This window comes from Manis pentadactyla, chromosome 13 (genome assembly GCF_030020395.1).
Source record: "Manis pentadactyla isolate mManPen7 chromosome 13, mManPen7.hap1, whole genome shotgun sequence".
Lineage (NCBI taxonomy): Eukaryota > Metazoa > Chordata > Mammalia > Pholidota > Manidae > Manis > Manis pentadactyla.
The window spans coordinates 99,523,420-99,540,330 of NC_080031.1; the positions used below are offsets into that span (position 1 = coordinate 99,523,420).

A 16,911-nucleotide genomic window follows, 5' to 3' on the forward strand; every position below is an offset into this window, starting at 1 on the left:
GAAGATGTGTCTGTGTCATCCTCAGACCTGGTTCCTGACATCAGAGCCCAGAGTCACTGCTTCTCCCTAGACTCTGGGTCTGCAGGAGCCCCACCTCATCCCACAGGGCCTCGGATTGCTGTGGGCATTCAGGTGGCAGGTCTTCCAGGCAACTGAGGCGAGGGCTTAGGGGAAGGAAGAGACAAGGCCAGCAGTGGGGCCACTGGCCAGGTCTGGAATGAGGGCTACCTCACCTTCCTCATGTCATAAGGGTTCTTACGGTCTCAGCCCCAGCCCACCTTGACTGAGGCATTAACTCGCAAGCTCAGGGCAGTAGAGGTCAGGGGTGGGGCCTTCTCAGAAAGTCCACACAGAAGCAGATTCCATAGCTTGCGTACAGCCTTTTCCCTGTGTCTCCTGGCATGCTTGACCAGGACATTTTCCCTGAGGTTTCACCTAAGTTCTTCTGGCAGCAGTTTTAGCCCACACTTTAGTTTGTGGTACACCCTGGAGACCCCTGGGACACCCATCTTACAATTCATGTGCTATTAGACCCATGAGGCACAGATGTGTGGAAAAGGCTGAGAATGAGGAAGATGTGTCACAAGTAAGCCCCTTCATGGGTCTTGGTGTCAGAAGTGTGACTGGGTCCTGGAGGAGTGTTGGGGTTTACAGGGAGGAAGACCGTGAAGACTTGGGAGCGGTTGCTCGGGTGTAGCCACGATCTCCTTGCAGAAATGACATCTCAGCTGCAACAGTGAAAGATGGGAGTGTTTGAGGCATTGTGTGGCACACCTGTGTGCTCGTCTCATCCATTTCCTTGTGTCCCCTCCCCCAGCCAGGCATCTGACCCTCTGTGTAGGGACAACTATTTTCCATTCTAAATGATCCTTTACCCTTTTTCTCCAGGATGTTGGGCATTAGCTGAACATCAGCCTGCTCAAGGATGCTTAGGCTCCTGAGGCGGAAATGAGGGGAGTGCAGAGGTCAAAGGTTTTTTCCTGGTCCCGTTGAAAGTTCACTGACAGGGACATTAGGAATGACCTCCCCCCTACAATTTCAGAAGCCTTATTTTCACAGCCTCTATTGCTTTGGAAACTAGGACTTTGGACTAGCTTAAAGATGCTCCCCAGTTTATAATCAAAGGCCTGGGGGCATAAGGGGGATACAGGAATCATAATAATCACACTGAGCACTTTCTACGAATAAGGTGTTAGTCTAATCATTTCACATGTTTTATCTTGTGTAGTCTTCAAACAATCCACTGAATCATGATCCCTATTTTATAGATGAGTAAACCAAGGCACACTTAATGATAATAAAAATAAAATTTTAATAGACTTAATTTTTAAAAAACTGACCCAGTGCCAGGCCTTGCACAAGCATATTATATGTATAATATTATTAAGTCCTGGGAATTCATCATATTAGAGCCATTTTCAGTTAGGAAAACAGACTGAGAGAGTAATGACTTGCCCAAGGGTCACAGAGTCTCAGAAAGAGACCAAGACAAAAGCCAAACCCTCTTTGGTCTGATTCCAAAGCAGCCCATGCTCATGATCCCTTGGCAACACCGCCTCCCAGGGGACCATCATGGAGAGAAGGGGTGGTTAAGGAAGAGAGTCCTACTAACCTTTGAAAGCAGGGGTACCGCTGGCCCATGTGCTGGGCTAGTAGCCTTAGCATCTGCCATTCTGGGAAGCTGTGGGGGAGCCCCCCAGCCCCCCCTGACAGTGAGGGAAGCTTTGATGCTGTCTGCTCACCAGGTCTATATAAACCCACAGATTGCAGGAAAACGGATCCTGGGAGGCAAAGGATGTTTGCTCTGGCCTGAAGCCTCTGCCTCCCTCCCCTCTGCTCACCCTGAGACGTGCGCCCCTACCTTGGCAGCCTGTTTTGGGCCTGCTGTCAGTCTGCTCTCTCTCCATCATCACTGTGAGTACTGCTAGGCTGTGGTTGCCTGGGTAACTCATTGGGAAGATCCTGAGGTTTTCTGGAACCAGTGAGGGCTGTGGAGGGAGGGAGCAGGCTCTGTTAGGCTGCCCGTCACCGAAGGGAAGGAACCATCCCAGGGCTCCAGCCCTTCCTTGGGTCTGACTCCAGCCTCTCCTGTTGCATGCTGCTAGCTCTTCAGCCTTTGGGTTTGGGCCTGAGAGGAGGGAGCTGTCAGGTGCTGTTCTGCCCTTGGAGTTGGCCTGAGTATCACCAGAGGTGCCTGGACTCCTGCTTGCTCCTCTGCTCTGGCCCTGAAGCCTTCATTGGTTTTGTGAAGTTCAATGCCTATTTTTTATAAGACAGATAATTATGTTAAGGGGAGGTCAGGCCCTCCTCTGCCAGGCTTGGCAGGGCCTCCAGTGTTGCTGATTGCCCAGTCAGACTGATGGGATCGGGGTGCGCAGGGGCAGGCCGGGGGGGTACACTCTTCGTGGGCGGAGGGGCCAGGTCTCCAGGCTTGTGGTGCCTGTGATGAGACAGGGAGAATGAGCCCCGGCGGCGGGAGTCCGCGGATGCGGCCCCAGGGGCCCGGGGTGTCTCTCTTCCTGGGCCTGCAGCAGCTCTCAGACTCCTTGGGGGGTTCCTATGTAGGGCTGCCCCTAGCTGTGCCAAGACTCCTCGCTCTGGATGCCATTGTAGCCTGTGGAGCTGCTGCTTCTCCCCTTCTCCTTCCAGTCTCCTTCCTCTCTTTTCTCCCACAAGCATCAGTCTGGAATATGGTCTCTTTCTTCCTTAGGCCGGTCTCTGGTTTCCGTCTCTCTCCCCAGGCTTCCCAGGCCTAGCCCTTGATCCCTCCCACCCCCTCCCCTTCTCTCTGCCCGGTGGGGATTGACTTGCTGCCTCTTGGAGGGCAGCCCCAGTCACTGACTCCTGGGGTGCGGGCTGTGCATGGGACTCCGCTGGGGCTGGAATGGCTCCCCTCCAACCCCAGCGCCCAGGAAGAGCAGGGAGGGAAGAGGTTCATGCACTTCTCTCCAGGCTAGTTTCTGCTGTCCAGGTCTGTGACTCCCAGATGGGCTGAGAGGTCAAACCTGTCCCTAGACCAGGCCAGACAGCTGTGTGCCCTGTTCCCCTAGCCCGCTGGGAAGGAACCTTGACAACTGTTCTGGCTTTAGTTACTGTCTGTTCGTCCTCATGTCCTCCAAATGGAGAGAAGGTGGCTGACCCATTCACAGCAGACACAAAACTGTGCTTTGAGACTGAGCCAGTCGCCGGATGTGGCTGGCAGTGGGACAGGATGCGCTCAGGAAGCCTCTAACCTACTCAGTATATTCTTAAACTCCCTGCTCCCTTTGGTTTCTGCCTCAGTAGCCAACTCCCCGGGAGTCACTTCCTCTTCAGAGTAAGTCCTGCCTTGCAGGCAAAGACAAGGGAGAAATGAGACTGGATGGAGCTGCCCAGGGCAGGAAGGCCTAGAATCCTGACTACAGAGGCCAGGCCCTCCTCCTTCTCCACCTCCTCCATTTAATTAGCTAATGTCTGTAAAGGGCTGGGCGGCAGAAAAGCCCTGTACAAATGTTGAGCACAATTTCATTTCCAAGACTCGCCAAGAATATATTTGCAGACTTGAGCGGAAAGGTCACTGGGCCTGCCTTGGGCAGAGGGAGGACTCCCTGCAGAGCCCAGAAAGAGTATGGCTGGGAAGCCAGGGCAGGGAAGGAGAGGCCACAGCAGAGGCCAGGGGCCCTGCCTTCTTGGCGCTCCAGCTGGGCATCTTGGCACCATGCCTGCTTTGCACTGCCCCCACCCTTCCTGACTCCTAGGTCCTAGAGGCTTAGTCCTCTCTGCAGGGGCCACACTCGGAGACTTCCCAGCAGGAGATTATGCTAATATTCACAACAACTAATATTTATTGGACACTTCCTGTGCTCCAGGCAGTGCTAAGGTGCGGAGTGCTCCAGTGTGGGGAGAAGTGGCTGCCTCTCGGGGGGTTGGGTAGAAGATCTTTCCAGTGAAGTGAGCCCCAGTGTGCTGCAAGCCCAGGACTGCAGAGATCTCTGAAACCTCTAGGATGAGGCTATCACTTATCTTCTCTGACCAATGGAAGGAGTTCCTGCTAAAGGAGTTCCAGGTCCCTCTAATGTGGATGGTCTGCAGGCTTCTGGACTCTCCTCTCCTCTAGTGACAACTCACCTGTCCCTGAATCCATTTTGAAAAATCTTTGAGGCCAATTAGTCTTGATAGGCTCCATGCCCACGAGACAACTTTCCAGGTTTTAGTGCTCCAAGGCCCGTGTATGTGTCCCTGTCCCTTTCAAATTCTGTGTTGTCTGACACCAAGGAGCAGCCCCCTCTCTCCATCTCTGGGCAGGACGTAGCTTGGGGTAAGGGCCGGAGCGGCAGAGGCTGGGAGAGTGGAACAGCCAGCCTTTCCCTTCTCAGGTCCATAGCCAAGGTGAGTCCTTTGGGAGGGTGAGAGAGGCAGCAAAGCAGGGAATGGAGGGTTCCAGAAGAGGTAGGCAGGCCAGGCCAGGACTATTGATGACATATTTCCAACATCCCCTGGGCCTCCCTTGTCCCCAGCCTCCCACCCTCTAAAATTGGAACAGAGTCAAAATGCCTTTCTGAGGGACAATGTCCTTGAGACCCTGTAACTCTGGGGAAAGGAAATCCTGCGGCAAAATACCTCTAAAACCGAAATCAGTCAAAGGGAGAAATAAAGTTTAAAACCCATTTATTGCTTACAAACTGTGGTCCTGGGCCGTTTTCTCTTTCCTGCTCTGGCAGAAGCAAACCAGACCTCCCCCTCACCTCTCAGGTTCAGATAAGCCCTCGGTTGCCCAGGTAAGTACCCACTGATGCAGAGATGAGCTACTTCTCTCCATCCACTGAGGAACGCCTGTTGATATGCAGATGCACTAAAACCCGGCGAGATATTCTGGAAATATTACAATTTTACCCACAGACCCCAAGGTCCCCAAGCTTCCACTCTGTCCCCACGTGTTCTCTTGGCTTTTCTCCAGAGCCCAGGGGCCTTCATGTGTCATTAGTTCCTTACCATTCTGATAAAAGTCATTAGTCCTTGAAAAAGCATGACTCCCATCTGAGGCCAGCACCCTATAACCTGAGGAGGAATACAAATGGGGACATTGGAGGCAGTGGCAGGAAGAGACACACACAGACAGATGTACAGACAAACACCGTGATGCTGGTTCCCAGGGATGTGCGTACATGGACACAAACTCCCCAGTGCACACAGCATGCACGCCTTTACACACAGGCACAGGGAAGTTTTACAAGCCCAGGTGTTACACCAGAGAGCCCAGAGAACTGTATCATGGTAGCCATACTCAGTTGCTTACAGTCTCGGAGATTCACTCAACATCAATAACTGCATTGCAGCGTCAGCAGCCTCAGCCTCCCACAAACCCAAAGGCCAGGCTTCCCAGACTCGGCGTGGGGGAGGGGAGGGGAGTGTGGAAGCCGAGGTTGCAGATCTGCGAGTCCCATTAGCCACAGGAGCATGTCTGGAATCTGAAAGCATAGGGACACGGGCGCTGCAGAATGGTTCCTGACAGCGAGTTCACATTTCCCACTCCCTCCACTAGGAAGCTCCTCTCAGTCAATAAAGCCATTTAGGAATTAGAGGAGCTCCCTCAATAAAAGCTGCTTATTCAAAAGTTGCTTTCAGTTCGTTTGCATTTACTTCATCGATATTATGATGCAGGGGAGAGCTGCCTCCTCAGTCTCCCTTCACTGCCTCCTTTTTGAGTTTCTGGCCCCCACACTCCCTCTTCCTTTCATGCTCCTCACCCCTGCCCCCACCAGTGGGCACAAGTGTCCGTTTGAGCTGGGCCATGCTTTGCAGCGACCCAGGGACCTGATGGGGAGTAAGAGGTCATGAACACTGGCCATTGACTCATTGTCCCTGGAGCAGCAGCTCCAGGTACAGCTAGAAGGGGCCATAGCTGAAAGTTTTCCCGAAGGAGAGGAGAGGAAAGATTGCTGAGGCCCTGGGGGAAACCTACTTCCTCCAGGGCAGGTGCAAACCTAATCTCCTAGGAAAAGATGGACCAATCTGTTTGCTTTTTGCAAGTGAGGGTGTGATATGGGTAGGTGAAATCAGCCTCAATTTACAAGACTTCTGCTGGGAGCCATCTCCCATAGATTCAGTTCAAAGAATATTTAATTCATACCTACGATGTGCCAGGCTTTATGCTAAACACCTGGAATACAGTAGTGAATAAGACAGTGTGGTCCACACCCTCACAGATTCTTGTCTAGTGGGGAAAACCCACCAAAAATGAGGAAACCCGCTGATGAATACATAATTACAAGTTATATAAGTTACAAAGCTACAAATTATAAAGTTACAAAGTTTTGAGATGGAAAGGGGAACCTACTTCCGATGGAGTAATCAGGGAAGAGTGGTGACAGGAACAGACCTGGAAGAGTAGGAGCCAGGGGAAGAGCATTTCAGGTTTCAGGAACTGCCAGTGCAAAGGCCCTGTGGCAGAAGTGTTGGAGAAACAGAAATCAATGAGGCAATGAGGGGAGGAGTGGTACCCAATGAGGCTGACGATGGTTAAGGTCTTGTGAGCCATGGTGAGGAATTGGTATTATCCTGAGGGAAGAGAGAAGTTCACGAAGAGGTTTAATCAGGGAAATAAGAGGCATGATCTGATCTCCATTCAGCAGAAGGATAATTAGAAGGGTACTAGTGGATGCAGATAGACCAGCGAGGAGGCGATTGCAGTCATCCTAGTAAAAAGGGGCAGGAAAGGAGAGGGAAGACATCCAACTTCTTTAAAATGGGAGAATCAAAGTCCTCAAGGTACCTTCTAGGTACAAATTAAGTCCTTTTACCACCCCTGTGGGATTTCCCACCCCAGCTCAGGGCAAAGCCATGGCTGGTGCCTCTATCACCACATCAGCCTATGGTGGAGGCACTGTTTTTGGAGACTCTCCAGGGAAGGTGCCCACCTGCTTCCTTCCGGCACATCCTGCAGGACTAGGAGAAAGTTGCCCCTCTGGGAGGAGGAGTCAGTTTCAGTTCCTTCTTGCCCAGTTGACCCAGATTCTGTCCACAGGGCTGTACTGTGTTGGGTCAGGCCTGGCTGAGTCAGGTGGATGCGGAACCACCCACTCCCACTCCTCAACCAGGGCCCCAGGGCCCCTAGAGCCTACTCCAGCTCCCCCCCTGCCCCTCCCACCATCAGCTGGGACAGGAAGGATGTCCGAATCAGGACTAGGGAAGGGGCACTGTTCAGAGCCTGAACTACCCGCCAGGGACGCAGGAATGTGAGGCAAGGATCCTGAGACTGAACTTCACAGGTAGCACTCAGGATTGAAAACTGATTTATAGTCTGAAGGCAGGCAGGAGGGGGCAGGGGGAAGAAGGGAGCTCTGTGTACAGCGCAGCCTTGCTGGGCAGCGGTAATTATATATTACATTGAACTGTCCTTGCAGCACAGCGAAGGGCAGTGGGAATGAGACTCTAAATCACGCTTCCCTGATGCTCCCCATAGCTCACCTCCCTGTGATGTGGCCCCAGAGCCCAGAGCTGACACTTTTGTGTACACACACACACACACACACACACACACACATACACACAGCCTGGGGGAACCAGTAAGACTGCAGACCCAGAAAGCAGGCAGATGAAATGTTATCACCTCCAGCAGGTGCCCCAGGGGCTGCTCATCCTACAGACCTCATTGTTTATTGCCCCCCACACTTCCCACACTTCTGTCTCCCCTCCTCCACTGGGGCTTGAATGCGGGCTGTGCCGTTTCAGGAGGACATCCTTGTCCACTCTGCATTCACTTGTTCCTGCAGCATCTCTCATCTTTGTACTCTGGTCACTACCTTGGTTCCTTTGGGACCTTATCACTTCTGTCCTGGATTTTTGCAGCTGTCTCCTAACTCACCCTCACCCCCAATCCATCATCCTTCACTTTGTTGCCATGGTGATCTCCCTAAACATACCTCTGACCATAATCTTTATTTCATTTGTCTGGAAATTGGCATGAGTGGGGAGAGATGGTCAAAGGCTTCAGGTTATTGAGGGCCCGGAGGGAAGAAGTCTCTCCAGGCCCTTTGCAGGCTGGTGATTGCTGGCTCAACTCCCACCCTGAACTGTCAACCCGGGAGGAGCACTGGTACCCTTTTTTCCTTCCCTAGCCATGTCTGGGTCCTTGACCAACTCTGCCTTTCCACCAATCCCCTTGTCTCTCTCTTCAGGCTCCCTTCAAGTGGCTAGCACTTTCTGGTTCATTAGGGAGGTGTAAGTGCTTAGTAGTGGTGAGAAAAGCATCTGGGGTCAGACAGATCTAGATTTGAATTCTGACCCGTGACCATGCACAAGTTATTAAGTAGTGAACCGATTAAGATTATGGACTCTGCCTCCAAACTGCCTGAGTTTGAATCTTGGCTCTACCCGTCTTTAGCCTGACTAGGGCAAGTTACTTAACCTCTCGACAGTTTCCCTATTGTTAAAATAAAGATAATAATAGTACCTACCTCATAAGGTCATTGTGCAGATTAAGTGAGTACAATGATAATCCTCTGCTGTTACCATTTGACCCGGGAATTCCTCTCCTAGAGATTTACCTGAAGGAAACACGATCCCAGATTCAAAAAGACATAAGCACCCCTATGTTTATCGCAGCACTATGTACAGTAGCCAAGATATGGGAGCAGCCTAAGTGTCCATCAGTAGATGAATGGATAAAGATGTGGTACATATACACAATGAAATACTATTCAGCCATAAGAAAGAAACAAATCCTACCATTGTAACAACATGGATGGAGCTAGAGGGTATTATGCTTGGTGAAATAAGCCAGGCGGAGAAGACAAGTACCAAATGATTTCACTCATATGTGGAGTATAATGATGAAGCAAAACTGAAGGAACAAAACAGCAGCAGACTCACAGACTCCAAGAAGGGACTAGAGGTTACCAAAAGGGAGGGCTGGGGTATGGTGGGTGGGGAGGGAGGGAGAAGGGGATTGAGGGGCACTATTATTAGTATACATGGTGTGTGTAGGGGGGTCACGGGGAAGACAGTGTAGCACAGAGAAGGCAAATAGTGACTCTGTGGCATCTTACTACACTGATGGGCAGTGACTTTAATGGGGTGTTGGGGAGACTTGATAATATGGGTGAATGTAGTAACCACAATGGTTTTCATGTGAAACCTTCAAACCTTCATAAGAGTGTACATCTATGATACCTTAATAATAATAGTAATAATAAATAATCCCCTGCTGTTATAACAGTGTTGGGAGTGTGAGCTATTATTGTAATTTCATCTCTCTCAGCCTCAGTTTCCTTGTCTATAACAAATCTCCATAATACATCTCCCTGCCTCAAGGTTGTTGTGAAGATCAAATGACATATTCCTTTAGAAACTCTCAAAGTCTCTACAAATGTAAGCTATGATTTTTATCATCAGGTCCTTGCTCTCTGAAGTCCTCAGGGTTTGGGCAAGAGGGCCGTATCACCTTTAACAACAAACCAGCTCTCTTCATCCTCCTCCTCCAGCAGCCTCAAGGCAGAAGGCTGTGGAGGCCTGGAGCCAGGAGCAGCCTTGGAGGGCACCTGGTGCTCTTCCACCCAGAGGAAGGGACATGCAAGGCCATGTGGACAGGTGGGCATCTCTGACAGAGAGATGATTTCAAAGGAGGCTCCTAATTAATTAAGAATAGAGAGTTTATTCTCCTCATTGCAGAGGTTTCTGGGGGTCCCAAAGCTTGTGCAATTTGGGGAAGCCCTCTTGAAGAAAGAGAATACAAAATCATAAACATAAAATCAAGATCAGGCTTTGGAAGGGGCCTGTGCGAATGAGAAGCGTGGAGCTTAAGCTTCATTAGCTTCATAGAAAATCCACCCCTGCCACCATGTCAGGTGGGCGTCTGACAAGTACTTGTCAGCTGGTTGCTTATGACCCAGACAAACCATTCCTACCACGTCACAGGCCAGGATCCTCAGACGACTGGAGTGGGGTCACCCTCCACCCAGACTCTGGAAGACACCCCATTACACAGGCTGTGGCTCTTCCACTGCCTTCACCTCAGGCTAATTGTTCTTTTTCATTTTCAAGACCCACAAGCTATTTATTTTTGCTTCCAACTCATTTGCATGTGGTTTACATGGCATTAATATTCACATTCATACATGGAACCCTCCCTCTGTCCCAGCTTAGCTGGATTCCTGGGACTTAAGTTAACAAATGAGATTTCAACTCTTCCTAGTATGAAGAGGGAAAGATACATTCAATTTGGGGGTGGATGGCAGAGGGGGGTGATGATGACATTTCTCTTGGAGTCAGTTTTTAAAGACTCTGGCCCTACTTAAATTGTCCTCCTCCACGTATCGCCTGCCAACCTCACTCCTTCTCATTTTCTCTGTGATTATGAAGTTGGAAATGCACAAATTCAAGGACACACATGCCTATCCAAATGCTGGGCTTACTTTGGCTCAAATGTGTGGTCCCTGAAGTCCAGAGGCACATGGCATTAAGGTGCCAGCAGACCAGAGCACACCGAAGTTCTTCCTCGTACCACCCCCAGAGCGAGTCAGCTCCCTAGAGTACCCTCCCACTGTTTGGAAGCCCAGTTTATTCCTCTGACTGGTGGAAACAGATGGCAGGTGGGAGTTGTGTATGTGTGTGTGTGTGTATACACGTGCATATATGCTGTACACACATATAAAAAGTATGCACCCACGTGTAAGACAGCGAATGCTCATGTGCACATTAGGACATCTATTAAGACAAGTGGTGAGACCAGAGGTGAGGATGTAGGAAGGCAGATGTCAGTCTAAGAAAACCACGTTGGTGTTCTAAGTGACATTAGAGATGAAATTTGCTTCCCTAGACCTGCCCCTTAATGGGAAGGCCAAGAAAAGCTAGCAAGGCCGGGAGAGGCCTTAGGGTAGGACTGGGCTTGGCGTCAGCGTCAGCAACAGCTCCAGCAGTGACGTCCCCCGCCCAGGTCCCTCCTCTGAGGTGGCGAGTCATCCAGAGCCCAACCAACGCTGCATCTCATTTGTCTGCGCCATCTCCATGCTCTCCCGAGCCGATTCACGCTTCCCGCATCCCCGCAGCCCAGCCCCTGCGCCCCATGTGCCCCAGAGGTCCCCGAGCTGCCTCAGCCCAGGGACGCAGCTCTCCTCTGAGCCTCTATCAGAGGAGGCTGGGATCCCTACTTCTGGGTGAGGCGATCAGAGGGAAGAGATGGAACACGAGAAGCAAAGAGAGAGACCCTCCTGTCTGCGTAGAGGCGGGTCTGGGAACAGAAGCTGAAAACTTGCAAAGCCAGCCTATGCAGAAGGAGAGGAGGAAGAGGCAGAGAACAGAGAGTGGGAAAGAGAGTCAGAAGAGAAGGGAAAATCAGGGGGCTGGGACTGGGAAAGAGAGACGGGTGAGGTGACACTGACAGCTGGCAGCATCTTGGAATCGCTACTCCGTTTTCCTGGCCCTCCAGTCGTATTTGGGTCCCCGGACTTAACAATGTAGGGATCATCTCAACACTTCAAACTACCTCCTCTGGGAGAGGTGCCCCCATGTCTACATCACCACCTACCCTGTGTTATCTCAGCGTCATTCCACCCTCCTTGTCAGAGATGGGGGGGCAGGGGCGCTAGAAATGGGGAGGGGGGTGGAACAAAGAGGGAGAGGTACAAAGGGGGAGGCAGTGCCCCCTGGGGCAGCTCTGGTTTCTTTCTTGGGACCTCGGGTTTTTCCCAAGGCCTTGGCACCTGCCCAGCCATTGTTCCTTCTGGCCTGGCCCCCGCGCTCAGTGCAGCCTTAGCGTCATCCCTTGCCACTGACGGGAATAAGAACAGGGGCCCCTTTATCTGATGGAGAGGGACTCGGCTACCCAGTCTCTGTGACTCTAATGTCCCAACGTGCGGTTTGTTCCCAGCGTAAGTGAGCCGTCACGAGGAAACAAGCCTTCCGGTCTATGTCTGAGTCAACAAGATGGCACCAAAGAGGTAAGGCTGGGCTTTCTTGAGACTGCGGAGAGCTTCTGGTGGATGCCCTCTGGGGACTTCCTCCCCGACAGCTTGCTGCAGCTGCGTCTCTGTCTCTCATCTCCACTTCCTAACTCCCGTCACAACAGTAATGCTGGCATCAGTAATAACAGAACCTTTTACTGAGTACCTAATATATGCTGGAGGCCTTGGTAAGTGTCTTATGTACATTATTTCCTTCAGTCCTGCAACAACACTGTGGGATAATCATCACCCCTTTGGAAAGCAAAGGGGGAACCGGGGTTCCAGAGGTCATCTAGCTTTCACAGCTTGAGGTGCAGCTGAAATTTGATTCTAGAGCCGCCTGCTTTTCCCCTGCCTCAGCGATACAGCCTCAGGTTGGGTTTTGAGTTGCAATCCTAAACTTTCAACCCCAGGGAGCACTGACTTCCTTCCCTCAGCCTCAGAAGCCCCTGGTTGCCCAGATGCCCTCCTGCTGGCCCAGGTCAGGTTTGGAATTTCCTCTGTGGCCCTTGGGGGTGAGGTGGTGATGAATGAACAGTCAGGCCCTCAGCTCCCACTCCCCAGGGAGGAGGTAGGGTGAGAGTGGCTGTCATAAAAACATGAGGTTGTTGGAGAGGTTTAGGGTCACATGGTACTTAGGGGCCTTGGCTCTCCAGTCCCACAAAAGGGATAGAAGAACATGGCAAACTACTAGGTCCTCAAGGGAGCTGGGGATAGGGGCAGAGGTGGGACAAGAAACTCCTTTTCCCGCCACAGCCTGTGTCCCCTGCAGGGTACTGGTGCTGCTGTTTTCGGACAGGACAGTCAGTCACAACTTCTAATGCTGCTTTAGAGGCAGCCCAGCTTGCATTCCTAGACCCTGTGTCCTCCAGTGAAAGGAACCTGTTCCAGACCTTGGAAGGCCCCAGGCACCTCCCCGCGTGCTCGGTAAAAATTGGCTTTGAAGCCAGCCAGCCTCCTCCAGGCCCCTCTCAGAGGGGAGGTTCTGGAGCTCTGTGGGAGACCCCACGTGGACCGCATACCCCTGTGAGACTCTGCAAGCAAATCAGGGAGAGATCTGCAGAAAGAAAAGAGCAGGATAAAGAAAGCCAGGTGTTCCCACACAGAGAGAAGCAGTCGAGGACAGGGAACCAGAATCCCTGAGATGGAGCAACTACAACAGAGAACACGGTCTTCCTTTCCCCATGGCTCTGGGCACATCCGCCGCAAGGGGACTGTAGGCATAATTTAGGGCGACCCCTCTTTTAAACAGAAGGAATTTGAAGCTCCAGGAGGTGTGATGAGCTGCTGTAGATCACAACACTCCTGAGTGAGTCTCTCAGTATTCCAGGGGCAAAGAGCAGAGACAGCCCTGCCCAGCTGTCTGCTCAGAAGAGAGGAGATCTGCAGGGGCAGGGCCACGACTTGGACCACCCCCACCCCTGCCCAAGGGCTTCGCGGGCTTGTCTCACATCTGTAAAATGCGCTGGGCCCTCAGTTCCCTCATTCATAAAAACAAGAACAAGAACACCTGCCTGCCTGCCTTGCAGGGCCGTTGTGAGCATCGGCTGGAAACGATGCACGGGGAAGAGCTTTACTAGCGCAGTGTTACTAGGTGTGTGACTGGGCCGGGTCGGTGGGCTGCAGGAACAATGGGGGTTCAATGCCGAGGCCGCGGGAAGGAGGGAGGCTAATGTCTGCCCCCTGCCCGTCCTCTTCTCTCAGTCACCTGCCCTGAGAGAAAGCAGTTGATGTTTCCAAATTCACTTAAATAAGAAATGTGTGGCAGTGGCAGCCACCCCTCACTCTGCCTTCACTTGCCCAAGGCAGAGGGATTTTAATTTTTAAGCCGTAATGAGAAAAAGAAACTCAGAATTAAAGAATATTCCAGTGAAGCAGTCAAAATAGCTGTCCAGACTCTGAATTGAGGGAATACATGTAAATTAAAATTTCCCTCTCCCTCCCTCGCACCAGCGGGGTTTACAGGACGGGCTAGGCTAGCTGGTCAAAGTCCCATGACTCTGGCTCTGAGGTCAAATGCGCAGGCAGGCCTCACCCCACCCCAGTGTGCTGACAGGACAAGAAGCAGACACCTTCCACCCACTCACAGCGGAGAGTCACCCCCATCAAGGGTGTCATCCCTTGGTCATGCCCCTGCCGATGAGGTCAGGCCCTGAATGTTGAGTTGTTGGGGAGGGAGGTGGGGGCGGGGAGGTGGGGAGGGTGACTCCCTGGAGGCACAAAGGTGCTGTGGTCTACATGTGTTTCCTCTTCTCCCAAATGCTGGTACCCTCATGCAGCACAAACCTCTCTCTGTGGCCTACAAGTCAGGCCAGGGGTCCTAGGGCTGGGGAGGGCCTGTCTGGGATGGAGGGAGCACCTGAGCCCTCGGTTCCCATTCTTCTGAGCTTCGGTCTGTTTCCAAGGGAACCCCTTTCAAACACACTTGGAAGTTGGGATGGTGGAAATGGCAAGGAGTCCTGGAAAAGTTATGTGAACTTGAGGGCCAGGGCGCAGCCCTCTCCAGCCCCTTCTGGCCTCATCTACCCTTGACCTCCTTTCTCCCTCTCCTTTTGTCTTTTTTCCTCGTCTAATCCAAGAAACATTGACCAGGGAGCCTCCTTCGTGCCAGGGTCTGTGCGGGGATCAGGGGCTGCATAAGCAAACCAAATCCAGTTCCTGTTGCCAGCTAGACTGAGGACTGGGCTGCAGTGCCGAGCATGCTCAGCGGTCAAGTATGGAGTCGTTCGAAAACTGCGGAGTCAGACCGACCTGGTTCAAAAACTGCCTCCATCCCTCACTCTCCTCCCTACGTGACCTCTGGCAAACTGTCTAACCTCGAGAAGCTTCAGCTTACTCATCTGTGAAATGGGGATGGTAACATTTACCTTGTTGTGAAGATTGAGTAGGCCTGGTAAATTGCTTGGCACTGTGCCTGGCACATGGTAAACATGCACTAAAGTCCAGATGGTATTGTTTAAGTATCCTAATGATAATGCTGGTATTTATTTCCCTTTATTGGGTACTCACTCTGAGCCGGTCAGGGAGCTGTGGGACAGCAGTGACTCAGTTGTGGCGCTTGTCCTTAAGGAACCCGCAGCCTATGAGAGGCGCTGTGTGTACACAGACCCCTGCAGAAGTGTGATCGTTGACCCTTTTGTAGTTCATGAATGCGATGATTGGGTGTTCGTTCTTTGCATGATGTGTGCCTCCCTCAAAACTTGTTAGGATGTCGGCACCTTACCTGTCTGATTTGAAGAAAAAAGAAGAAAAGTGTGATCATTGCCACCATCACTCTGAGAGCTGTCGTTTTCCGAGCCCTGCTCATGTGCCAGGAACAATACTAGGTTTTAAAGCTACATTATCTCTGATTCCTCACTAACCCTGTGCAAAGGGCTCTGTCACCCTGATTTCACAGAAGTCATGTAATAATCAGTAACTTGCTCGAGGCAAGGCCACTTGCAGAGTGAAATACTGAGTGGAAGGAGAGTAATCAGTTCTGCCTGAAAAGGGATCAGGGAAGCCTCTAAAGGACAGGTGATGTTTGATCAGGAGTTTGAAGAATGAGTAGAGTTTTCCAGGAGCCAAGATGGGGAAGGAATTGAATGGTGCAGCCCCTCTGACCTGTTGGGGGACTGGAGCTTCAGGCACCAGCAGCAGGAGTTACCTGCACGTGGATGTCTTTGTGCCCCACACCAGGGAATGCTGAACAGGGCTGTGGGTCCCTGCGTCCACCCTGGCAGCCATTCCCTCATGTCCCTGAAGGCCGTACCATAATCTAAATGAAGGGTGATCATTTTAGAGAGGATATAGTCAACAGGCATGTAATCCCAGAGGATTTCAGCCAAGGCCCAGGGCTAAAGTGAGTGCGTGGAGATGGAACCTCTCTCCACTTGTCCACTGAACTAGCCAAGTCAGGGATGTGGGGTGGGGTCCCCAGGGAGCCTGGGAGGCCCTGGCAGGGCTGGAGGCAGGGAGATAGTCTCAGTGACCTGGAGAAGATGCCACCAGATTTGGGGCAGATAAGTGAAACCTCTCCCATCACTGCAGTCGTTCCCCCTTCACGCTTGCCCGCTGCCTGCACACTCTCCTCACCCCGACAGCAGCCACACAGGAGGTGGCCATCTTGGTGCAGTTGCAGGTCCAGTGGACTGAGCCAGGAAATAGCATTAGGATCCATCTGGCTGGTTCCACACCTGGGAAAATCTGGTCTCATCGTCACTAACATCCTGTTCCCCTATTCAGACCAAGGAGAAGCAGGCATCTTGCACTGGAGACAGTGATGAGGGGGAGACTCCAAGGGCAAAGCAGCCTTCAGAGCTGGAGTCTCAGGGCCCCACCCACCCTCAGCCAGCACAGCAAGGGGCTTCCAGGGCAGTGGGGGCTTCCAGGCAGACCTGGAAGGAAACTGCATCCACAAGGTGGTGAGGCTCTGGCGCATATGACAGGCAGGACTGCGGGTGCTTTCCAAACTCCCGCTTGAAAAACGGGGCTATGGAGGAAGGAGGATGGACAAAGTACAGCCCCGAGGCCTACCCACCCGCACCCCCTCCCTGAAGCAGCCCCGACCAGCCTCACAGGCCTGGTTCATTCCTCACATCAACTAGCGGCCCTGGGAGGGAGTAGTCCCCGTAAGCAGCAGGAAGCACGTGCGCATTCCAATAAAACACTCAGAGGCAATTATTTCTGGGTTGCCTATCCCAGCCAGAGTGCCTGCAGCCAGATTTCCAGAGCTGCTGTCATTGCCTTTGGCTGTTGGCAAAATTAAACTTAACTGAGAAATGAGAACGAGCTGCCCACCAGCTCAAGGGGGTTGGAATCATCTGCCTGCCCGGGGCTATCGGTGTCGGGCTGGGCGGAGCAGAGGTGGGCGTGGGGAGGGACGAGATGGCCCAGAAAGCACAGTAGCACTGCAGGCCTGCGTCAGTTAGCACTCGCCTGTACCATGTACACACTGAAACACACATGGAACGTGTACCGAGTCTGCATGACACTCACTGGGATGTGAGTTTAA

At 52.1% G+C, this 16,911-nt stretch overlaps 1 long non-coding RNA gene and 1 other non-coding gene across 2 annotated transcripts in view; both read left to right on the forward strand.

The window, feature by feature from the left end:
- The window catches only part of LOC118918381 (uncharacterized), a 74,669-nt gene extending 62,754 nt beyond the window's left edge, over positions 1–11,915 (forward strand). Inside the window, exons 2-3 of the long non-coding RNA XR_005027127.2 lie at positions 9,465–9,567; positions 11,846–11,915. This is a non-coding gene — a long non-coding RNA (uncharacterized LOC118918381). The remainder of the gene's footprint in view (positions 1–9,464; positions 9,568–11,845) is intronic.
- Positions 11,916–15,048: 3,133 nt separating this feature from the next.
- LOC118919070 (small nucleolar RNA U13) lies at positions 15,049–15,151 on the forward strand. The gene has a single exon (XR_005027359.1). It is a non-coding gene; the product is annotated as a small nucleolar RNA U13 (small nucleolar RNA).
- Positions 15,152–16,911: the final 1,760 nt, after the last annotated feature.